Below are 26,369 nucleotides of genomic sequence, written 5' to 3'. Positions count from 1 at the left end.
CCTACTCTTACTCATTTGACTTTCTTCTCCTGAAAATATCCTTCACGACTCACCAAGTGCATTTTTGTATCTCTTTCATTCTTGGATACATCAGTTTGGCATTGTCCTTAGAGCTCTATATTAAATCAAAAAAGTTTAGACCCTAATCATACCTTGAGACCTTGGGCTTCCCACCTATATAGTTTTTTACAAATATTACAGACGCAGGCTGTTAGTAGACTATGGGTGAAGGACAAGTACATATGAAAAGCTGCATAGTATGGAATGGCATAATAAATGAACCTTAAATAGCCAAGTTCAATCACACACTGCAGAGAGAGACACGGTAGGAGAAGGGGTGAGAAGAGGGAAGAAAACAAATCTATATTCTTCTCCCTGTTCAAATGAGACTTGGCCTTTGCATTCCCATGGCCACGGCCAAAATGCAAATAAAAATAAAACAAGCCAATTCTAAACTTTTATATTTCTGAGAGTCCACCTCGTGGCTTTAAGGAAAAATTTTTTAAAAATGCACTTAACTTAGTATATGTGCATTTTTTTTTTATTTTCACTTTATCTGCTCACTTCCCTACATAACCCTACTTAGGATGCCAAAATTCATGGGATTATGCAACTTTAGAACTGAAAGAAACCAATGAGATTATTTAGCTTAAACATCTTTATATACGGTTAGGAAAATCAAGACACAAAGAGAAGAAATAAATTAACTGTACTGAATTTGAAGAAAGCAGATAAAATTTTGGTCTCTTTAATTCTAATTTGTTATCTTCTCCACTGTGTTTAGAAATCAGATAACTATGCTTATTAGAATTTTGCACAGAGGAAGATTAATGGACTTTGCGTGTCTGGGAGTAGAAGTGGCAGCAGACACAGTAGAGAGGAACATTTTACTTTATGACTAAAACACAACTGCTTAGAATATAGACCTTTTTTTTTTAATTTTCACAGTAATATTCCCAAAGGAAAGAAGGGTGTAATGTAACTTTTAGGTGATGAGCTTATGCAGAATTTTGAAGAATAGGCAATTATGATTAATATGAATTCTGATGAATTCCTGATTCATCAAGACTTTATTATTTTTCAGAAAAGCTAGCCATTAAGTAAGCCTATTCTCTCTTCTTTCAAATGCTTCCCTATACTTGGAAAGAGTATAATGACACTTGGGAAGAGAGTGACCAGCCCTGGGAAACATCAGAATAAAATATGTATTAACAGCAACAAAGAAAATGTGTCAACATTTCCTAAAGAATTCTTCTTCAGGGAGCTTATATACAATTCTTGGTTCTCAAGAAAATGACCAATTTATAGTAAGGGTCTATTAGCATTAGGCTTTGTTAAATTTATATTTATAATTATACAAGGGTATAATTAATTTACAATGTTGAGTCAATTTCTGCTGCACAGCATAGTGACCCAGTCATACCTATATAGACATTTCCTTTTTGGGGGCAGGGAGGAGGCACATGTGCAACATATGGAAGTTCCTAGGCTGGGGGTTGAATCAGAGCTACAGCTTCCAGCCTGCACCACAGCCATAGCATCACAGGATCCAAGCCAAGTCTGTGACCTATACCACAGCTCACGGTAGTGCTGGATCCTTAACCAACTGAACTAGACCAGGGATCAAACCCACATCCTTGTGGTTAATAGTTGGCTTCATTACCACTGAGCCATAGAAGGAACTCCCTACTTTTTAATTCTCGTATTGTCTTCCATCATGGTCTATCCCAAGAAACTGCGTGTAGTTCTCTGTGGTATATATAGTAGGACCTAATTGCTTATCCATTATAAATGTAATAGTTTGCATCTACCAGCCCCAAACTCCCAGTCCATCCCACTTCTTTCCCCCTCCCCCTTGGCAACCACAAGTCTGTTCTCTATGTCTGTGAGTCTGTTTCTGTTTTGTAGATAGGTTCATTTGTGCCATATTTTATAGTCCACATATAAGTGGTATCATATGGTATTTGTTTTTATCTTTCTGACTTATATCACTTAGTATGAGAATCTCTAGTTGCATCCATGTTGCTATAAATTGCATTATTTTGTTCTTTTTTTATGGCTGAGTAGTATTCCATTGTATATTTGCACATCTTTCAATCTATTCATCTGTCGATGGACTTTTAGATTGTTTCCATGTCTTGTCTGTTGTGACCATTAGGCTTTGAGGCATGCTTTTTTGCCTGAACTGTATATTTCTTTAGGTGAATTTACAGGGAGGCAGTGTGGTTTGCATTGAGGTCACTGTGGTGTTTACTAGAAGCAACAAGAAAGAAGTGAGATCTTTATTCTCATCCCAAAAGCACATGTCCTTGCATGAGTCACTGAACATCTTTGTTTCACTCTCCCCACCCAAAAAGAGGGTAATAAAAACTGCCTAGGTGCTGCTGACATTGATGATGATAACTAAATTTTAGCTATACTTACTAGGTATACTTGCTAGGTACTGTGCTAAACACTTTATATGTACTGTCATATGTAAAACTCACAGCATATCTACAAAATAGCTACTATTGTGATATTCATTTTACAGATGAGAAAACTGAAAGTAAGGCATATTTTATATTTTACCCCTAAATCATACTACTAGTAAGTAGAAGAATCAGATTTGAGTCTATGGTCCCAACCAATATTTTATACAGGAGAGCATTTTGAAAATGGACGTATACAGAAATACTGGGAATTTTTTTTTCTTAGTTTGAGCTCTTAAATAATTCTTATAGAAATCAAGCATTGGCAGGAAAGATTACTTGATTTCCCATATCCCTTTTTTAGAAGCAAACCACGAATAATGCTTTAACTTCCTCCTTCATCTATCCTTTCCCCCTGAGCAAATATGGCTTGTACAACACATCACAGTTCATGAATGTTCAGTGTTATGTTTGTCAAATAATGTACTGACATTTAGGAGTAGGCAGCCTATAGCAGAGGTGTTTTGGCCCCCAAATAATTGAAAGGCTTTTGTATTGCTATTGATTTTTTTAAAGCCCAAACTCCCAACAATTGCTTTGCTCTAACATTAATTACAACATTTTTTGACTGTTGAACTGAAATACTACATGGAATAAAGTCATTCTTCACATTTCAGATTTGTTGGGCTCAGTTTGAAGCATAGTTTCCAGTGCCTGAGGTGCAACTTGAGCATAAATTGGATGTTATCGGGTGCTCGCCCACAGTGCTGTGACCATGGAGCTGTATGTTTATCAGAGGGGGTCAAGGTTACTCCCACTAGGATCCCCTCCAGGAAATCACCCACCTACATTTTGGTAGGTCAGTGCTTCAAGTGTGTCGTTAGACAGTGCTTCCCAGACTGTAATGTGTATATCAGTCACTGGAGAGCCAGTGAAAATGCAGGTGCTAATTCCGTAGGTCAGGGCTAGAGCCAGATCATGCTGATACTGCTGGTATACCCAATATATTTTGAGAAGCAAGATCACAAAGGACACTTCTGTATCCTTGTGGAAGGAACTGATGCAGCATGTAAACTTAGGAAAAAATAATTGGGAGGAAACCTGCTCTAAGTTGTAGCCAGTTTCCCGGGAAAATTGTGACACTGGCAAAATTTATGTTTAGACAGCTATTTACAAGCACATGTTGCTGTCTTTCCTTTTGTAACTTATTCCCTGAGTCATTAAGTGTTCAAGCTGTTCTCCCCAGTGACCTCAAGGAGCATCTCTTTGCCCTTCCCATATGGCCCTTATCTCTAAGACTCCTCCCTCTTCCATTTCTCTCTAATCTACATCAGAAGTCAACTATGACATGCTCTGTACTCTCACAACCTTACCCTCAGGCTGGTACCAATAAAATCAATTCAAAGCCTTGATCCAAAAACAAACAGTTCAGGCAAGTTGGATGGAGAGAGATTTTGGAGTAGAGGGAATTCCTGGCATCGTTGAGATGATGGCACATAGATGTTGGTTACTGCTTACAGTGATGGGGCTTGCTGGGCAATTGCTCTTTCCACTCATCAGTTAGACTCTAGATGCCCAGGTTTCCATGCAGGCTGACATTTTCTTTTTGCTTCAGAATTTCTAGTTGGTCTGTGTTTGTAGAGAAAAAGAAAGTAATATACTTATTTCTTTCCCATTGGGACGGTATCTTTCCAATCTCTCATTTCTCTGCATCCTCCCGAGCTTTCTCTGTAGCCAGCAATGTCCTATACACATTGTAGATAGCACAGGAAGGTAGCTTAAATTATTTTTCAGTATTTTCTGGGAGTGAAAATGCCAAGTCATATATTTTAGAGAACAGATGCAACTAAAAACAGTCAGTGTTTCCTTAACTGGGAAACTACAGGGGAGGACTAGTGACAAGGGAAGTCATTTCACCTCAGCTCTTGGCAAAGACTCTAGGGAGAGAATACCTTCCAAATAATAAACATATTTCACCTTTGTCCCCAACTATGTATTTTCAAAACACTTTACTACTAACTTTAAGAATAATGAGGACCACAAGGCACTCAATTATCCCAAGTGCTTTCATGGAAAAGTCTTTCTTCCATTTCTGGTGGTTCTTGAGTCATTTACTCTACTCTTGCCATCATTACCTCAGGACAAGGCAAGGCAGAGAAATCGTATGGCAAAGTGACTAAGAGTTCACCTTCCTGGGCCAGTGAGCACTGGATCTATGCTGTTACTCACTGTGTGGGCTCACATGGAGGACCTCAGATGCTCTGAGATTGGGCTGCTTCACCCCATAACTGGGACTGCCAAGGAGTATAAATCTTATGATGTAAGCAGGGCTGACTTCCTCAGACACAGTGTGGTACCCATGATACTTTTGGAGCACCAGAAGGCTATATTAAATGAGAAGAAAAAAATGCACGTTAAAGCCAAAGAAGATATTTTAATATATAAGGTATATGTTCAGAATAATGTAATCATCAAATATAATTTTGAATACTTTTTACGCAAAAAAGGGGCCACAAATGCAAAAGTGTCTAGTCACAGGGGGTCCTGGTATGTATAAATTACTTAGCACAGTCACTGACACTGGCAAGTATGCTGGAGGTTGGCACACATTTTCTGCATAGGGACGGAGGGTAAAGCATTTTTTTTTTTATTTTGGTGTTTACTCTTTTAAAAAAAATTATTGAAATATAGCTGACTTATGAAGTTGTATTAGTGTCAGGTCTACAACAAAGTAAGTCAGTTTTACATATACATATACTCATACCTTTTTAGATTCCTTTTCCATGTAGGAAACCTTTTAAACTTTGCAGGCCAAGATGCTCTCTGTTGTGTTGTGACTACTCGAATCTGCTATTGTGGTGTGAAAGCGCCCCTAGACAGCATATATACCAAAGGTTATGGCTGTGCTTCAACAAAACTCTGTTTACAACAACAGGCAGCAGGTTGGATTTGGTCCCTAGGCCTTAGTTTGCTGACTCCTGACTTAATTATTGATATTATTGATGTGAATTTTTATGTGTATGTGTGTGTCTTTTTAGGGCTGTACCTGTAGCATATGGATCTTCCCAGGCTAGGGGTTGAATGGGAGCTACAGCTGCCAGCCTATGCCATAGCTACAGCAATGCAGGATCCAAGCCATGTCTGCAATCTACACCACAGCTCGTGGCAATACCAGATCCTTAACCCACTGAGTAAGGCCAGGGTTTGAACCCACGTCCTCATGGATATTAGCTGGATTTGTTACTGCTGACATGATGGGAACTCCCTACTGATGTGCATTTTAATTTTATCCATTCATTTTTCTATGAACCATCCCTTAGATAATGTGAACAAGAGGAAAAACATAGAAGTGATACCCTTGTGGCTATTCTGGATAGCCAAATAGAAGAGGCCCCTCAAGTTTCAGTTACACAGGAATCCTCTCAGTAGAACAAGCTATCACATTGCTCTGTACTGTACCAAGAGGGAAGTCAAGCATAAGATACAAAGTGCTCTGGTCACACCTCGATGTTCCCAGACCACCTTTATGGAAAAATAAAACACTCATAAAGCAAACAATCTGTATTAAGGATCAACATGTATATTTATATAAAACCATAAATAGAAATTGCACATGACAATGTACCAAGTTATGCTCTGCAACTCTCCATTGTAATTTGAATCTGTAGAAAGTCTCTCTATGTGATTCCTGAGACCTATCAGGCAGTTGCCAAAAGGCAGAGGGTATTTACTCATTAAGTAGGAGGAACAAAAAGATCTTTTCCAAAGAGTAAGCCTCAGCTCCGTGCAAAGAACTGTGAGTCCTTGAAAAGGTGATCATGGCCCTGTGCTTTAAAGGTCTTCAGGTGACTGAAGAGGAAAGCCCTATTCAGTCTCTTGAAGCCCTTACTTTAGTTCTCATTAACTTTGACCTAAGATACAAATGGCCAGATGCGTTGGTTGTATATATAAAATAGTAGTGGCTCCTAGAAGTAGGAGGAAAGGGAAAGACCTATAGGAGTAAATCTGAACTTTAATCCAGAATCTGCTATTTACTTACTCTGGGATCTTAGGAAGGTCTCAGGTTTTGTGATGATCAAAGTGGAGTTAAAATACTTAGTTATACACTATGCACAGCAACCAGGAGGATTAACTGAGGTTTTAATTGTTCAGATCCTAGAACACTGATTGACATGAAAGAGGTGCTCATTGAACACCTATTTTAATTTAATACCTTTAAAAATTAGGAATAATCACTCCTGGGACTAATGGCAGCAGAGAAGGGAGGGCCTAGAAAGCATAGGTGCTAAAACTTTGGGCTCTAGAATTTGGAACTTCCCTCTGATCAGTTGTTGTCTGTATTATATTGTACATTTTTCTGATCTTGAATTTCCTCATCTGAAAAATGGTCATAAACAGAATATTCATCAGGAGGCTGTAGGGAATATTAAATATGGTAATGCATATGAAGCCTGGCATAGGGCAAAATAGACATATACTATAAATATTTACCTCCTGCCTCCTCACACCATCATTGCTTAGTATGGGGCATTAGTTTTGGGGGTCCTCTTAGAGATATATGGTGACCTGTAAGGGTATATGAATCTTCTTAAAACTGTATATACCAGAGCTTGTTTTTTACATTTTGTTCATTTGTGCATTTTTCTGGAGTAAGTACTCATAGCTTTCATTCATTTCTCAGTGGGATCCATGGCCCAAAAGGCTGTCCAAGCCATGTTATTAGACAAACAAGCCATGTGCTTTAAGAACATGTTCTGTAGCCTGAATTGTAATTGCTTATGATAATCCAGATTACTCAGAAGTTATCCCCTTAACTTAGTATACTGTATTGAAGGAGATACTCCAAAATGTATAGTAATATATTTTAATGATATTTCTAGATACTAAAGAATTGATTTTTAAGTGAAAGGATAAAATTAAGCTAGCGATATGCATTTTAGGATTTTGGAAAATCAATACATGTGAGATAACTTATTCCTTAGTGACTCTGGGTCATGATTACTATAGTAAAGAAATAACATGCAGTAGCTAATATGTATTTGCCATTATTCAGGTAATTTTGTAAAGAGTGACTTATATGTATTAGGCTATTTAGTCCTCACCACAACCCCAAGGTAATTCACAATTATGCCAAGTTTCTTAATTGGAATCAGTCTTCGCATGGATTGGTATCAAGTGACTCCTCTTTGATGGGGACCAAAAGCAGCTGCAAACACAGAAGTGATCCCATTAGCTATTGCTGCTGATGAGTCCTTGACTGATTTGCTGTAAGGAGAGATGCTTTGTGGCCAGTGCTATAGAACACAGAGAAGTAGGGACATAGCTGGTCAAGTGGAAGTCTCTTAATGCTACCATTTTTTGAGTCTCCCAAGTTCAGGTTGGTTTAATAAATTCACAGAGCATGCTGGTCTTAAAGAGAATCATGTTTTCTGAAGTAATCTGAAGCTTCTACCAGGGAGATACCTATAAAATTACAAACAATCCTTCCAAGCCAAGCTAGGGAGCTGAGAGCCTATGGAAAATAAATTTCCTTATATGGGGAAATTGCCTCTTTCTGGATGTGAACAAGCTCTCTCCCAATTCAAATTCATTTATTTCTTGAGCACCTCGGAAGAAAGAGAACATAGGAAAATACTTGTATGTTCACCATGGACTTTTCATCTCATTTCTGGGATATTATTTGAGAATATTAAAATAGAAGAATGATTCCACAGGCTATGTTTCTAGTTAGCTATGATTACAATTCATAAAGTGGCTCATGTTTTGTGATTTCTTTTTCCTATCATTTCTTTTGCTCTGAATTTTCTCAAAAAGACATTTTTGCCAAGTTACAAATTTCTATCATATCAAAACATTTGAACATAAGTCGACATAGACTATCTCAAAACAATCCTAATAAGGATTAATTTAATTTGGGTTGTGTTCATCTGTAGTAATGTTAAATGTTGCATTAGAGTTTCTTACACTAATGTGAGAAGCAAGAGTTTACCTTACTTAAGGAAATGTTTGAAAGATATTGGATAACTTGCTAAATTAAAGGAAAAGCTGAACAATGTCAAGTCTACAGACATGCAGGAGATCGATTATCTCTGAGGAGCTCATTCAAAAGCGCTAAACCTTTTTTTTTTTTTTTTTTTTTGGATACTGAATATGAAGTATTCAGCTCCTCAAATTTCAGTTCCTCTAAGAGGTGATTAATTGGGGGATATTAGGTGGATGGCTTCACACCCATTGCTAAGGTATGAGTAAGATAGCCAAACACAGTAGGACCTGTGTGGGGTGGAAGGGAGACTATTCTCTAGAAGAGAGGGTTTAAAAGACATAATTAAATACAGAGGTAAACCATATTGATGGACTGGGAAAACTCAATATTACTATAATTTCTACTAAAATTTCTCCACTTTTTATCAAGTTGATCTGTGGGTCTAATGTAATCACAATCAAAATAACAGAGGTTTTTTTTCCTTGGAATGTGTTTGGAGAAACTGACACATTTTTGAAATTTATATGAAAATGTAAAGAAGCATGGCTAGCCAAAACAATATTTAAAAAGAAAAAATTTGAAGAGCTCATACTAGTTTAGTATAAGCTACAGAATCAAGACAGTATGATGTTAGCGAAAGAACTGACAAATTGAATGACGGCAAAGAATAGAAAATGCAAAACGACTTAAGCGTATATAGTCGCGCATACACAGTCAAAGCTATTTGGGGAAAATAAATTTTTTTTCCATAAAATGTGCTGGAAAATTTTTTTTTTTCGAAAAAGGAATTTTAGCCCCTACTTTTTACTATATGCAAAATTAATTCAAAATGGATCATAGATTAAAAACTAAAAGCTAAAACTCTTATACTTCTATAAGAAAACAGATGTAAGATTATCTTCACAAGTTTGGGATAGGTAAAGATTTTTCAGGACCTAAAAAGCACTAAACATATATGAATAAATTATTAATTGGACTTTATCAAAATAAAAACTTCTACCTATCAAGACACCATTAAAAATGAAAGAGCAAGCAGGAGGCTTTGATAAAATATTTTCAATACATTTATTTTAGACAGGATTTATGTCACAATACATAAAGAACTGCTACAATCAGCAATAAAAGATAACAATAAGAAATGGAAAGAGACAAATGTCACACAAAAGAAAAGTTTATGAGTGGCCAGTAAACACATAAAAATATCCTCAACATCATTAGTCACTAGGGATATCCAAATTAAAACACCAATAAGACAATATTAAAAAATTAGTATTCCACACATGCTAATTGGTTAAAATTAAAAGATTTACTGTACCGCATGTTAAGGATATGGAGTAACTGGAACTCTCATATGGTGCTGAGGGTCTAAACTTTACAATTGCTTAACAGAATTGTTTTGTATTTTCCTACAAAGTTAAACATTTATCTTCTCTATAACCTAGCCTTTCTGCTTCTACGTACCTAAGAGAAATGAAAATATATGTCTACAGGGGACTTTTTTTTTTTTTTTTTTGTCTTTTGTCTTTTTGTTGTTGTTGTTGCTATTTCTTGGGCTGCTCCCACGGCATATGGAGGTTCCCAGGCTAGGGGTTGAATCGGAGCTGTAGCCACCGGCCTACGCCAGAGCCACAGCAACGTGGGATCCGAGCCGCGTCTGCAACCTACACCACAGCTCATGGCAACGCCGGATCGTTAACCCACTGAGCAAGGGCAGGGACCGAACCCCCAACCTCATGGTTCCTAGTCGGATTCGTTAACCACTGCGCCACGACGGGAACTCCTACAGGGGACTTTTAAAAGAATATTTAGAATGCTTTAAGCAGCTTTTTCATAATAATTCAAAAGTGGAAACAAATATTCATCAACATAAAAATGGATAAATTGTGGTGTATCTATACAGCAGTAAAAAAAAGTAATGTGCTCCTGATACACAGAACAACGCAGACGACTCAAACTGTGTTATGTGGAATGAAAGAAACCAGTTATAAGACCACATATCCCGTATGATTCCATTTATAAGCAGTTCAAGAACAGACAAAAGTAATGTTTGTGGTGGAAGTAAGCACACCGTTTGTCTGTAGGATGTATGAATTGCCTGAAAGGGAACTGGGGGCTTTGGGAGTGACAGTGTTCATTGACATGGCAGCTTCATGAGTGAGTATGTCTGTCAAAATCACAAAGTTATAATCTCTGCACTGTATGGTTTATAAGTGTTTTTGTAATAGAAAAAAAAATAAAATGGCTGGTAGGAGTCTAATAAAGTCATCCTACATCATATACTTCATTTATCCAGTACCTAAATTGGATAATTCCAACTAGGAAGTCTCAGCTATAACCTCCTTGGAGGTCTGAGTGACTGTTTTAGCTCTTTCTTCCCCTTTTTTATCACCTTTGCAGCACTTAGCACCTTTACTTCGAGATATATATATTGTATATATAATATATATATATTAGGTTTTTACAACTCTTTTCTGTCCAAGTAGATGGTAAATTCCTTGGGAGCATCATCTGTGTTAGTGATTCTCAAACTTTAACATGGACAGGAATTACTCTGATAGCTTATTAAAATGCAGAATTTGAGTGCACCTTGCAGATATTCCTTGGATATGGATTTGAGCTGAGGAATCTGTGTTTTTAAGTAGCATTCTAGGTGACCGTCTTCTGGCCACCTTTTTAGAAACACTAATCAGTGTCATATCTGAATGGATTTCTGTCATATCCACAAGGCTTGGGGCACTTTATGACAAGAAATAAGCTGTTTGTTAAATAAACTGAGTTTGAATACCTTTGACACCAGTTTTCAACTCTGGCTAGATTCTTTTTTTCCTGTATGAGAAACTTCAGACATTCTAGGAATGATCCTAAATTAAAAGATCATTTTTCCCAGCTCTTCTATCTTCCAGATATGGACACTGAGACTCAGAGAGCAATGGGGACTCTCCCAAGTTCATTTAGCAACAGCTGCATGGAGCCTGAACTCTCACTCATGTTTCCTCACACCTAACCTGACTCACTTCTCCCTATCATATCATGGATTAGTCAAGATCAGAAAGTGCTTTGGTTCTCAAATGGGGGTGATTTTATCCCCGAACGGACATTTGGCAATGTCCCAGGATATTTTTGGTGTCATCACAGTTAGGGGAGGGATGGGGGCGACTTGCATGGCTGCTGTTTAGTGGGGTGCTGCCAGACACCCTACAGAGCACAGGACACAGCAGAGCCCCCACCACCAAGAATGAGCAAGACCTCAGATGTCCACAGTGCGAGGTGGACAAACTGTGGGCTAGTCACTGTGGAATTCACTGGTACCAAGTAACTCTCCTTGGAAATGATTCAGCCTTGTGCAACATCATGTGTCGGGATCTCCTTCCCATGGTCTGGAGGCTGCCTTGAGCACCTTTGCACTCATCCTGGCTCTAAACTCCAAGCCTGGCTGCAGACTCTCACTTCCTGTATGCAGTGCGGGTGGACTCCTTAGTGCTGCCATGGAGGCGTGTGTCATTTCTTTGACGCAGCATCTGCCAGCAGTCGGTCAGGGAGTCCTGAACACGGGCCACCCAGCCCTGCCGACAGCTCTCTGATGAGGCGGGAGCTGTTCCAGCTGGTCAGGGAAAGAAGAGCCAGCTGGGTTTGAAAGGAAACAGATTTAATTTGGGTCCTGACTGAAGCAGAAACCAGTTTAGAAATGTGCCCTTTCTAATTGGCGGTTTTTAAAAGGATAATTGGGATAACAGGTAGAAAGTGGACCTCATAACTCTGGATATAAGGAAGGAGGGAGGCTGAGCGTGTGCCCAGAGTCCATTTAGCCTAGTTTTGCTGTGCCATTAGGGGAGCATTAACTTGACATGGTCTCAAGGGTTCAGTACTTCCCAACCACGTGACCTCGGGAATTTACCAAACCGCTTCAAGCCTTAGTTTCCCTGACTATAAAATACTGATGATAATAATGCTGATACTATAAAATTGATGTTAAAGATAAAATAAGCTAATGCCTCTAGAGAAAGATGGTAGTATAGTGACTGGCATCCAGTAGGTGCTAAATAAATGATAATTCTTAGCTCTTATTTTCCCTCGCTGTTAACTCGCAGAATATGACTGGCTTCACCCACCTCTGACAATAGAGCAAGCCCCCGCTTCCATTTTATACCAGTAATAGGTTGGGCATGGGTTCCCCTTGCCTCGATTACTGCAAGCCAGTCTCTTTTCACAGTATCTTAACCATCCACAAAGGGATCTTTCCCTTGTTGCCACAAATCAGCCTTTCAGTGGCAGCCACATTTCCCCTGACTCTATTCCTTCTTGCCTGAGTTCACTTCCCCTGCCCACGACTCCTCTTGGAGGTGCCCCTCCTGTGTCATGGCATGTCTTAGCATGCCAGTGCTTAGGATGGTGGTTCAGCCTGTGGGTTGTCCTAAGGCTGGGGGTATCTGAGGAGGTCAGAGCTCATCTGGGACCCATGCAGAAGAGTAAGAAAAAAAAAATCTCTTTGTCACTCTGTGCCGCCTTTTTTTCCCTTGTGGGTCACGGAACACATGTCTTATTTAGAAAACTGTTCTGACTAGTTCTATCTGCCTATTCCTCTAGCCCATCTCTCCAAAAGGACTTTACCCAAAAGATAGGAAGAGACAAGATATTCTGTGACTCCCATTTTCTTCCAGTCCCTCCCTTGAGTCAACAAGTCCTGTTGTAGTAAAGCAAACACTCCTCAAAACACCAGCGCTGCAAACAGCTCCTGGAGGGCTCTGCAGTATATATTTCTTTGGCAATCTCAGGAACCCAACTCAATATGCTTCGGTAATGAAGAGGCCCATTCAAACCCTAGAGGGTTAGGTTGGGGGCCCAGAAAAAGGAGTTGTGGAGTACTTGGTTGGGAAAGTGGTCAGACATGAGAAAGGCAGAAAAAAAGAAGAAAGGAGAGATGTGCAAATGGGGCAGCACCTTTCTTGGGACAGGAGACTGTGGGACTTGAAGGTGAAGATTCCAAGGGCTGAAAAGTGAGAAATCAGAGGGGCAATCCATCTGCTTGTTGTGACTCGCCCTGCTTGAGGGCGAAAGTCAGCTGTGTGTGCTTCCTCATCACTAAGGCCAGAGCAGGCTTGGCTAGCCCAGGTCTCCACGTGATTTATCAGCAAACCAAGCCAAGAACTGGATCACTTCCAGATGGTCCCCTGCCTGGCTGGTTCTTAAACGTGGGGTCTAGGAGGACAGCAGAGGATTTGCAGAGACCTGAAGCCCTCTCTGTCTGTTGTCACCTTCCAGTTGCATTTTGGGGATTTGCATTTTAACCCAGTAAAAAATGGTTTTGAGTTCATCTTGGAAAAATTCATAAAATCCATATGTTAGTAACAAGAAAAACATTCTAGATGTGAACTGGGTATGCACTGGCAGAAGCAGCCACAGTGGAAGCACAAGGAAGATGATAGAAGAGCTGAGAAAGAGAGTGGGCTAAAAAAGATAAAAAATTCAGTGATCCTCATTTGTCACCCCTAACATCCAGAGAAACTAAATTCTGGTATAATCATTATATACAAACATGGCCTTAAGGAGACTTGAAGTTTAAAACTTTAAAGAGCAGCAGTTGGGGTTAATTTTGAGATCAAGGCATAGACAAACCATATCTGAAACTGGAGAAAAGAAAAATGCCTTCCAGAAAATAGGGCGTAGTGTAATGCTTCTGTGGCTAAATGTTGCACACGAGGGAATTGGGAGGCAGTGAATAGTAAATCCCCAACTTCTTCAGCAGGATTGTTGTAGAGGAAAATTGTCACCCGAGGGAGGAACACATCCTGGCAGCTTGATGTCACAATGACGCTGGCCATCCGAATCAAGTACTGTCTGATAGGTAAATGAAATCCTTTTGTTTTAAACATGCACATCCAGGCCAGCTGGTATCTCCAATCCAAGGAACAAGTCTCCTCCAAAGTACATCTTAGTACTGTGATCTCAACAGGCATTTCTTTTTCGGAGAAGGATATTTTATGAGCCTACAAGAAGGTTTATTGGAATTTCCAATATCCTTGAACTGCAAGCAACAGTGATTTTAGACATTGACTGTTAATTCAGTGAACTTAAGAAAAAAAAAAAAAAAGAAATAGAAATAGCAAAAAAGAAAGGAAACCCATGCAATTGTCAGTGCTAAATGAACTGAAAAGCAGTTTGAAAGAGTATTTCAGACTTGATTCTTTCTATATTATGATCTTCCTTTTAAGGAGTCCTTTAGTATTGTTGAGCCCCATTGAGTAGAATGGAATCAACAAAATGTGGTATTTGTTTAGATATGTATACGTTTTTGTATTATACTATGGTGGAGCCCGTGCATTGAGCAAAGCAAGTGAGACTCCTAAGATGCTTTTAGATAACAGGGTCATTCTCCCAAGTGCAGTATAATCCACGAGAATCCATTCAATAGACCCAGTGTTTCTCCTGACCTTGGATGAGTTTTAGACAGGTCCCATGACATTTCTGGTTACTCTCAGATAATAAGCCATCCGGAAAATTGAAGTCACAAAAACAACCTCATTGCAGTTTTCAGGGAGAAGAGGAAAAAAGATAGAGGAGCCCTCCTTGGCGAGTACTGGTGTAGTTGGTACCAGTGTTCTCTGTGCTTGGCCTCTTTTATGGAGGCTTCATAGGGATCTCACACTAGCTATTGCCTTGATCCTGATAACCGCCTCTTCCCAGACGATTTTCCAAATGTGTGTTTTTAGATTATTGTATTAGTCTCTTTGGCATCTCTTTATCACTGAACCAGTTTATATTGACTGTATTTTCTTATTTTCTCTATTCCTAATGGTCTGGCATTTGGGGGCCTTACAGACTCTGGAAGAGACTCTCCCTCCAGGGCTATTGACACACACTTGAATGACATGGAGGTTAGAGCACCAAACCTGATACAGCTGAAAATAGGCGTATGACTTTATTCAGCCCTACCTACCTATGATTCTTCATTTGCAGATTCAGCAATGCTGAACCATGTAGTACTGTGGTATATATTTTTTGAAAAAAATCCCTGTGTAAGTGGACCCACACAATTCAAGCCCATGTTGTTCAAGGATCAAATATAATTCATAAAGATAACAACATGCCTAGGAGCACACTTTTCACATGCAATCCCAGGTCTTCCATCCCAACCACCTCCTTATATGACTCTCACACACCAATTCAGTAGGCCCCCTTCCCAGAATTATCCCAGGTCCAGGTATCAGAAAAACAGAGACCACCTTTAAAACCCAAAAGCCAGCAGAATTATACAGACTAGCCAGTCTTAATCTGTTTACCCTGCCTTGTCTTGCTTTTCTTGGGGAAAACCCAGTAAAGGCTCTAGCCAGTTTCCCCCTCACTCCTGCTTCTGCTTGCCCAAACCTGGTACTGCTCCATGTTGCCCTGGGTACTGTGGTGGGCCCCCTTATCTCAGGAAATAAAAGCGTTAATTTCTTCTTTTAATGGCTTTAGCCTCTTGGTGTTATCACTCAGTCACTTGCAAAGATTAAACAACTTTGCCGTCATGTGAGCACATATTTTAGACCACATGGTATTTCACAATTTGAAACTGCTTTGTTGGAGCAGGCCACTTGGGACCATAGCCCTCCCTCTACCTCCCCCATCCTGTTAAACCATTCTCCGCTCGCAATCCTTGGAAGCAAAAAGCTGCCACCTATTACTCCTTTCTGGTCAGCCAGCCAGCTTCTTCAAGGGTCTTTAGCCAGATCCTCCCACTCAAGTTTTTTATTTCGTCTTCTCAGTATGCAGATAAAGAAAAAAATAAAATTAATAAAAATTTTACATTAAAAAAAAAAGCTCTAAAGATGCTTTTTCAAACTGTGTGATGGAGCTGAGCAGCTCTGGCCCTGTCAGGGTCTGCACTCTCTCCAGGCCTCCACCTCGTTGTCCATTTCATTCTTTAAAGTTACCTGCACAGCCTCTTGGGGCCTTTGATTTGGAGACCCCTGCTCTTGACTTTAAAGCATGCAGGCCTGAGGAGGACTCATCCCTTTTGTTTATATCCATTGCAGTGTCTTACTTGAGCTCACAACTCTGAGAACCACTGCAGTTCCCTTTTCACCCCAATACAATGGCCTAAGTCATGGAGAAGATAGAGAAGGCATTTAGGAGACAGCCAGCCCTGGCTTTTCTGAAAGTCTTGGCATGGCCTCACTCTTCTTCCCTTGCATAATTGTATTCTTCTAAAGAAGGTAGAAGGCACAGCTGACACACACCACCTATTCATAGGTCACTGGCTGGCATTACACTAAGTGTCTGAATCTAGTCTCCTGGTTTTTCCAGTGCTTTCCATAAAGTAGTAACCTACGTTAAGCCAAATATATGAAGTTGACATGACTTTAAACCAAAGCACATACCACCAGCTTCTGTCTTGATGAAAGTGATAGTCTAGCTGGAGCCCCTGTGGGTGGAAGGGCCATCCCTCCAGCTGACTTAACTCACACATCTGTACACCCATTGGGGTGGCTGAAGCAACAGCAAGACGGGTTGGTGTCACAAATACTCTTGACAATCAGTAGGGAAGCACCGTAAGTGTGCTTTCAACTATATCACTCTGCCTATATTAGAGAGAACATATTTGACTGGGAAGTAATGGAAAAACTCAGAGGAAGTAAGGCTTTGATTGGAATTTTGATGCCATTCTTCTGGGATTCCCTCAGTTTTGTGGTTCTTTTTAATGGGTTCCTCCTCAAATGATTTCACTCTCGGTAACAAAATGGCAACAGCTGCTCCAGTCATCACATTTGCATACCACACATTTAGATTACAAAAGAGCTTCTCACCCCACCCTCACTTTATGTAAAAACCCTGGGCTTCACTCTGATTGGGCCAGCTGTTTTCTCATGCCCAATCTGAGCCAATCATTGCAGAGGGGGAATCAGATGACCCTGATGGGTTTGAGTCAGTGAGGATCTTCCCTTGGAACGGAGAGAGGAAACAGTTCTACCGAAACAGCCTGGCTTTTACCACATTCGGTAGGTGGGGTATTACAGTAATTGCTGTACTAGCTTATTTTTTCTTAAGATCTTGCTTTTATTCATTTTTTTCTTAATGATTTTTATTTTGTTTTCCACTTTAGCTGGTTTACAGTGTTCTGTCAATTTTCTACTATTCAGCAAAGTGACCCAGTCACACATAATTTTTCTCACATTATCATGTTCCATCGTAAGTGACTAGATATAGTTCCCAGTGCTACATAGCAGGATCTCATTGCTTATCCATTCCCAAGGCAATAGTTTGCATCTATTAACCCCAGATTCCCAGTCCATCTTCCTCCCTCCCCCTTGACAACCACAAGTCTGTTTTCCAAGTCCATGATTTTCTTTTCTGTGGAAAGGTTCATTTGTGCCATATATTAGATTCCAGATGTAAGTGATATCATATGGTATTTGCCTTTCTCTTTCTGACTTCACTTAGTACGAGAGCCTCTGGTTCCATGCATCTTGCTGAAAATGGCATTATTTTGTTTTTTCTGTATTAGCTTATTTGGTTAACTAGATTGGAAGTGTGGAGGCTGGGGTGGGGTGGAGTGGGGTAGGGTGGGGATGGGAGTGAAATCAACATTTTCTGAAACCATACTCTCTCCCAGGAATAATGCTGGGTGCTTTACTTTCCTCCCCGTTTCCTCTACTGAAAATCAGGTGTGTTTTTTAGAAAATTGTGAAAGCTAAATCTCAGAAGGTTAAGGTACTTGCTCAAGGTTTTAAGAGGCCCTTTAGGTATTCACACTCAGATTTTATTGCCTTGGAAAGGCCATACATACCAAATGCTATGTGTGTAAAAGGTCACAATATTCCCTGAGAGTTGGGTGGGGGGAACACTGTCAGGTAATAGAAGGATGGCTTGGGAAGCTCATCCCAGCCCATGCCCTAACAGTGCTGTGTAAATGTGGTTTTGAACACATGTCTAAACCTCTCTTGGCATTGCTTTTGTCATCCGACAAATCAAAGACAAGATAATAGAATGGATTCCATAATGTTGGGGAGAAGATTAGGATAATGGGTATAGTATCAAAGAGAAGATCCATAACAAAAATAAATATTTTTTGGAGTTCCTGTAGTGGCTCAACGGAAACAAATTTGACTAGGATCCATGAGGATGGAGGTTCGATCCCTGGCCTTGCTCAATGGGTTAAGGATCCGGCATTGCCATGAGCTGTGGTGTAGGTTGCAGATGCAGCTTGGGTCTGGCGTGGCTGTGGTGTAGGCCAGGGGCTGCAGCTCGCATTCAGCCCCTAGCCTGGGAACCTCCATATGCCAAGGGTGTGGCCCTTAAAAAGAAAAGACACAAAAAAGTATTTTTTTCCCTCACCTAGAATATTGGTGTTTGAAATTCTATGATGAGGCTTTAAAATTTCCTTTATTGAAAAAAATGTTGTACACACTGTTTAAGTCTGATGCATTAAGCTAAAGCCTTAGTCTCAAAAACGTACAAGGACCAACCAGCTAAAAAAAAGGAAAGGATAAAGAGAGAAAAGGAAAGAATGTCAGGGACCAAGGGTCTGTGATGCTCTGAACCTGGAGGCCCTGACCTTGGGAAAAGGATAGTAGCTACCCAGCCTTAACCACTTGTCATCATTAAGGAATTTGAGCCTTGTTGCTAAACCCCATGACTTTTTCCAAGAGAAACCCACAATATAAACGGACTACTTTTTGTTTCATTTTATGTTTTATTTAAAACAGTAGCTGCATCAAAAAAAAAAAGAAAAGAAAAAAAAAAAAAAAAAAACAACCACCCTACATCTGCTGGTCCCAAACAGCCCACAGGCACCTAGTTTGAAACTTCTGCTGTTATATGTCTCTTGATCTACATGAGCCGGAGGTTTTCTTATCTACACCTGTCAAAAAAGGGAGATAATAATAGTGCCTGCTGTCACGGGAATTTGGCAAAGAAGAGGAACGGCAGTGTTTCTACAGTGAATTTCAGATCCCTTCCAAAGGCAGGTTATTAAAAAAGACTGCTAAAGAGGCCTATTTATGAAGCACCAAAGGAAAGGGGCACATGTGAGTGCAGAACCCTGGGTGGGGATCCGAGACCAGCTGTCTCTCATCCCTTTGGCCTCTACTAGCATCTCTGTGAAGAGGCCATATGTTTCCTTTTGCCTCTTTAATCCTAACTTACCACACAGACCACCTGCTGGGGTCATGGCAGCTGGTGACACAGGGAGGAGCACAGCCCTCTGAGCAGGTAGTCTAATTCCAGGCCCCTGGAAGGAGAAACTTCCTCTTTTCCTAATGCCCTGCCTGCCATCTGACTATTGAGGGTTTAATGAGATGCTGAATTGGGGACAGCAAATTCAAATGCTGCTGGGCCTGAAGTAGCAATCTCTGGGCCAGGACCCAGTCCAAGGGATGGATTATTAGATTCCAGTGCTATAGATTGAAGGAGGTTGTACAAGTCACCACAGCCTGAATAGTCACAGTGATATGTGTGGGGAATATTCAGAAGTTAAAATCCTGAAAGAAATGCAAAGGATAGAAAAGGCTTCAGGCTGCCTTGTCTGATATGGTAAATATGATAACCATGGGCCACAGGTAAAGCTGTGGAGAGTTCGAAATGTAAATGTGCTCTAAATGGAGAATAAACAGCAGATTTTCAAGTCCTAGCACCAAAAACAAAAACAAAAAAAAAAAAAAAAAGGTTGATTACATGGTGCAAGGATAGTATTTCAGATATAGTTGATTAAATAAAAAATAGTTAAATTTCATATCAGCTGTTTCTTTTCACTTTTTAATGTGGCCATTCAAAAATTTCAAAATACACACATGTATTTATATTTCTGTTCGATACCATTGGCTCAGACCTGTCTATAGAGAGAAGTTATTTCAAGTGTACTTTTGACTCATGCCACTTCCACTATGTAAACTTTCTCTTGTAATTAAGAATAATGTGCTGAATGATAACTAAAGAAATTAAAACAATGTTCTAAAAAGGTAATGTTTTCAATATTATATAATCTTTACACTGGCCGTCACTGTAAGCATCATAAAGTTACATGCAGATATGTATACAGTCCTATATAAATGCTGTCTGTTCCTTATTTTATGGGAACTTAAGAGATTTTCAAGGGCAATTTTCACTTTTTGGACTTCATTTCATTTTATGCATTGTCTCGAGGCCTTAACTTCTCTTGAGCCCATTTGAAAGAGCACTGTGCTAGGTATTAAGAGTTTGTGTCAGAAAGTCTAATATTTTTTTAACAGACTGTTTCCTAACAGTACAGGCTCACCTTCCAAAAACATGCTCTTGAGCTGCTTTATCTAGAATTAGGGATGAGTTTGAGGTAAGCCATATACACACTCTCATCAATAGCCTCCTCATAGCCAAGAGCACATGTCAATGCAACTCCCGAGAATTACTCTCTATTATCCATCATCAACACATGTCATTCTTTTCTGAAACACATGACCTACATGTTCAGTATTATTTATCTTTACATGAAAAACCATGCAGCTACATTCTTGTGTGATTTAGCATCCCTGCCCCAAAAGGAAAATAAAAAAAAACGTCTAGTAATTCCAACTTAACTCTGGCCTTCCCTTTTTTCACCAAATGATAGTGGTAGTCTCTGATAGTATTTTCCTTTTTGCCATGGCTGCCAGGACACTTGGAGGTAAATCTAGTCCACTATTGGTAAACTATTGGTAAATTTTTTATTTATTATTATTATTTTTTTTTTGTCTTTTTGCTATTTCTTTGGGCCGCTCCCGCGGCACATGGAGGTTCCCAGGCTAGGGGTCAAATCAGAACTGTAGCCGCCAGCCTACGCCAGAGCCACAGCAACGCGGGATCCGAGCCGTGTCTGCAACCTACACCACAGCTCACAGCAACGCCGGATCCTTAACCCACTGAGTAAGGGCAGGGACCGAACCCGCAACCTCATGGTTCCTAGTCGGATTCGTTAACCACTGCACCACCACGATGGGAACTCCATGTTGGTAAATTTAACATAAAATCACCCTCTGCTAAAAGGATTTGAATCTCTCTTTTGATGTTAATTTCAACTGTCAGGTCTCTGCGCCTCCATGCTGTTCAAATCCCTTGTTTTGCCTAAGGCTATTTATACCCAAACATAAATGTATTTTGCAGCAGAGATACAGCATCAGGTAGAAAAAAACCTAGAAAGGTGAAATAATTTTTATTTTATATGTCAAATTCTGCATTAAAGCCTAGAGCAGAAAGATGAGTAGGACTCTGCAGCTTTCCCCAACAACCCAGGGATGGGTGCTGTGTCCTGTTGATGGCATTTGCTCTGCATTTCATAGGAAGGGTGGCATCACACAGGACCATATTTACCATCCTTAGTCAAATCTATGTCCATGGATTGTGGCAAAAGAAACTTATCTGCAGAGAAGGTGACCCAGAGACACTGGGCTTACCTTTGTAGTATTCTAATCAGTATAGACTGACCTAACAGAATAGAGAGCAGCCCTGTAAGTACTCAGAGTAATTAAGCGTTGTTCTCCACTTGAGGAATCCCCTTTGCCAGGGCACCTCCTTTCTATTGCTTCTTTTTCATCCTAATTCTAATTTCAATACTCTGAATGCACATGCCTTAAGTCTAAATTTTAGAATCCCGGAGTTCCTCTCATGGAGCAGCGGAAACGAATCCGACTAGGAACCATGAGGCTGAGGGTTCCATCCCTGGCCTTGCTCAGTGGCTAAGGATCTGGCATTGCTGTGAGCTGTGGCACAGGTTGCAGATGCGGCTTGGATCTTGCATTGCTGCGGCTCTGGCGTAGGCCGGCAGCTGTAGCTCTGATTTGACCCCTAGCCTGGGAACCTCCATATGACGCAGGTGCGGCCCTAAAAAAAAAAAAAAAAAAAAAGACAGAAATTTTAGAATCCCATTTTGGAATGTCACTGGCCCATCTTTGGCATTTATTACTGTCTCCTATCACGTTTGGGTCTCCTCTCCTGTAGGAGACAGCTAGCTAATGAGGGCAGCATCTGTGTCTAAGTTGCACTTTTGTTCTACTCCCAATCCCTGAAACATACATTCAGTGTCAAGCAAAATATGGCATAATGTTAAGAGTCCAGCTTAATATCAAATCCCAGCCTCACCATTTATTAGTTGTCCTTGGGCAAATAATTTGCTTCTGAGACTTCATTTAGTCATCAACACCTGTGGATAATAATGGGCCCTACCTCAGGAGTTGTTATAAGCAATCAGTGGTCAGCATATATTGAACATTTAGCTCACTGTCTGGGATATTGTAAGGGATTGGTAATATTTTTTTATTGAGTTATTATTTTACACATATAAACATCAAATATAACTATCAAATCAGGAAACACAATAACTATAACTTTTTTTTCCCTTGAGGAAACTGTCGGCCTTCCTTCAGCCAGTTACTTTATCTCAAAAACAGGTAGCAACACTTGCTCACTAAGCTTTGGTAAATAAGAAACTGTGTTTTCTTTACATATTATCTCTAAAGTGAAAGGATGAAGATAATATTGTAAATGAGTAAGATTAAAGCACCTTTTAATCCTTTTTGTATAATCTGAAGAGGTACCAAGGGCTAAAAAGCAAAGTAAAGGCATAAAATCCTTTTCAAAACACATGCATGTAACCAATCCATCCTCCCTACAAGACTGAGCAAGGAGAGAAAGGCGGACCATCCATGCAGTCAATTGGGAAACTGAGAGCTACTGTGTTTGAATTGTTTAGGAAAGAGTTTCTCAGCCTCAGCATTTTGGACCAAATTATTCTTTACTGAGGGAGATTGTTCTGTGCATCATAGTATGTTTGGCAGCAACCCTGGCCTCTACCCACTAGATGTTCTTAGCTACCCCTCGCCCCATCAATGCTATGGCCATCAGTATTTCCAGATATTGCTGGATGTCCGCTTGAGCAGGAAAATCACCCCTGGTTGAGAACCACTGGTCAGGGGCCATACAATAGTGAGCGGAAGAAATTGCCATAGAACCCCACTCTTGTTCTTCCAATAGGAATAGAATAGGGTGGGGAAAGGAAGCGGAGAGAGTACTGGCATCGGGGACTGGTGAGGTCGCAGAAGGGGTGTGCAGGTGAAGAGGAAAATTTCCCAGGATAAGGGGGTGGATGGGAAGACCTCACCTCGTGCAAATGCCACTGAGCCAAAGGATAAATGCGTTTCTGTTTAAAATTGAGCTGGAGGGTGTTTGTCTCTGAGTAGTGCTTTACAGACTTTCAGGTGGGTGTAAGAGGCAGTTTTGTCCTGGAGTTTTATTAACATTTGTACCCACATTTGATGTGGGCATACTCTAAGAGTTTGACGGGAGCCAGTTCTTAGAAGATTATCTCAGTTCAAGTGCCCACTCTGGCCACAGCCAGCTAGCTGGTCTGCTCCAACTTTCTGGCCCATCCACAGGAGTTTACCCCACTGAGTGCTTTTAGTTCCAGTCTTGGTTTCTTGGTTGCCATGTAGAGTTCATATAGTCACATATCACATAGTTCTGGACAGAATTGCTTACTTATCCAAACCTCTATAACCAGACACCAGTTCAAGGGATTTCAGAAAACCTGGTCCACAGTGAAACTGGTAGTCTGTTCAGTGACTAAGCAGGAGGGCTAGGTTTACCCGAGCAAGGTTTTTATTTGTTTGTTTGCTCTCCCCCCTCACCCCTTCATACCCACCAGATAAATTTTTAGTAATTTAGAAACCTTTCTTTCTTTCTTTTTTTTTTGTCTTTTGCCTTTTTTTTTTTTTTTTTTAGGGCTGCACCCATGCCTATGGAGGTTCCCAGGCTAGGGGTCTAATCGGAGCTGTAGCCACCACCCTACACCACAGACCCAGCAATGCCAGATCCAAGGCATGCCTGTGACCTTACACCACAGCTCACGGCAATGCAAGATCCTTAACCTACTGAGTGAGGCCAGGGATCGAACCTGCTCCCTCATGGATCCAACCTGCTCCCTCATGGATCCTAGTCAGATTCATTTCCACTGGGCCACAATAGGAACTCTGAAACCCTATTTCTTTATTTGAACATGGGTTCACCTTGAATGCCTGGCTGGAGGCAGTCTTTAAGTTATCGGAGTCGGAGTCTTAGAATACCGATCTGTTGTCATGGCCAGTGTTTTGTTTTAATTCTCAGCTTCATGAATCGGAGCAACACACTTGACCCCCGTCTCTCTTCCTTTTCCATTTCTACATAGGCCTTTTCTTTACTCTCCATTCCTTATCCCTCTATCTACCCAACAAGAATTTATTGTCTACTCTAGGTCAGGCCATAAGCCAGGCCCCCAAGTGCCTTGAGCCCCATAAAACACTGGTTTGGAGAATTGCATTTGCCCTAGGTGTATTTCACTTGTCAGGTGAAAAACAGAATTGTCTTTCAGTGGTTATAAAGTAAATGACATCACCTCTCGAGTGCTTTTCCTAGATGCTAGGTGCCCTTGGCTTCCTTCCAACCATTTTACGTGAGCAGGCCCATTAGAATGAGATGGGATTTCTTCTGAGCATTCCTGGGACACATATTTTCAGACAATTAGAACTACCTATACAGAATACTCTAAAAATCATTTTATTAAATCATTGGGTCTTCATTTTGACCAGCTGTGCGATACTCGGAAAGTAACCTCTTTAAGATGTATTTCATCATCTGCAAAACTGGGGAATTGAACTTACTGTCTGCTAAGGCTTTCCAGCTCTAAAATAAATTCTAGATAATTGGAGGAGCCTTGGGATTTTTATATATCGGGGACATTCTTCCTGATAACCTAAATTTTCAGGATTCTGCAAGTAGGACTCCGGAATGAAGTAAGGTCCCAGTTTTAATTCATGGCTTGACATTTTGTTCCGTTGGATTGCTAACTTTCAAAATATGTGACTGACGTGGGCTTTGTTCAGCACTAACAGAAAAGTGGAAAGAACACTGGATGAGGGGTCAGGGGTCAGGAGTCCAAATCATGGCTGTAGTCCTGCCACTTGAATACTTGTGTGACTACAGGCAAGTCACCCTAGAGTCTTAGACCTTATTTCTTTTTCTGTTAAAATGGCAAAGTTAGGTTACATGATCTTCAAGATTTCTTTTGCTCTAAAGTTCTTTACTTTTGTACTGGGACATACTGGATATGTTACTGAACCAAAATTTGAGTCTGCTCGTCCATATGCAGTAAAGTCAATCTGCTGACACTGTGCTGTGATGAAGGAAAATGCAGTTTATTGTAAGGCGCCATTCAAGGAGTCTGAGACAGCTAATGCTCCAAAAAGCCTGAACTCTGGGATGGGTTTCAGCAAAATATTTTTACTTTTTTAAAACATTTTTTTATTAAAGTACAGTTGATTTAGCATGTTGTGCCAATTTCTGCTGTATAGCAAAGTGATCCAGTCATATGTATATCTTTCCTTTTCTTAATTATTTTCCGTCATGGTCTATCCCAGGAGATCGGATATAGTTTCCTGTGCTATACAGTAGGACCTCACTTCTTGTTCATTCTAATGTAATAGTTTGCACCTACTAACCCTAAACTCCCTGTCCACCCTAATCCCTCCCTTAGCAATCGCAAGCCTGTTCTCTGTGTCTGGGGTCTGTTTCTGTTTTGTAGATAGGCTCCTTTGTGCCATTGTTTAGATTCCAAATAGTGATATCAAATGGTGTTTGTCTTTCTCTTTATGACTCACTTCACTTAGTATGAGAATCTCTAGTTGCACGCATGTTGGTGCAAATCGCCTTATTTTGTTCGTTCTTTATCATGGTTGTGTAGTATTCTATTCAGCAAAGCATTTTTTAGAGGCCAGGTGAGTCCCAGGTTTTATGATCAGCTTCTGCACAATTGTCTGATTAGTCAAGGGTGAGGTAGCAGGGTTGTGTGACAAGGGTTAACACTGTCTATCCTTAGGCTCTTGTGGTTCTAGAGGGTATATACTCATGGTCGTCAAGCAGTTAATTTCTTCCATCTGGCAGGATTTTAGCATCTATAACAACTCAAGAAATGTACATCAGAAACTACTATCTAGGTCCTTCAGAGAGGAGCTAAAGTGGAGGAT

The 26,369-nt window shown here is 40.3% G+C and overlaps 1 protein-coding gene across 8 annotated transcripts in view; it reads left to right on the top strand.

The window, feature by feature from the left end:
• Positions 1 to 26,369, top strand: part of SGCD (sarcoglycan delta) — a 1,031,224-nt gene that overhangs the window by 736,530 nt on the left and 268,325 nt on the right. The window contains exon 1 of one of the 8 annotated variants that reach the window (XM_085001531.1): positions 17,299 to 17,366. The exons of the other annotated variants lie outside the window; for them this stretch is intronic. The gene's annotated coding sequence lies outside the window, so the exon portion shown is untranslated. Of the gene's footprint in view, positions 1 to 17,298; positions 17,367 to 26,369 lie in introns of those variants that run through there. 8 annotated transcript variants of the gene reach the window in all.

Source organism: Sus scrofa, chromosome 16 (genome assembly GCF_054392235.1).
Source record: "Sus scrofa isolate SSC_HxYL_T2T_F1_AM1 chromosome 16, Sscrofa_HxYL_maternal_Yorkshire_Landrace_v2.0, whole genome shotgun sequence".
NCBI lineage: Eukaryota > Metazoa > Chordata > Mammalia > Artiodactyla > Suidae > Sus > Sus scrofa.
This window is presented reverse-complemented; position numbering and strand designations above follow the sequence as displayed.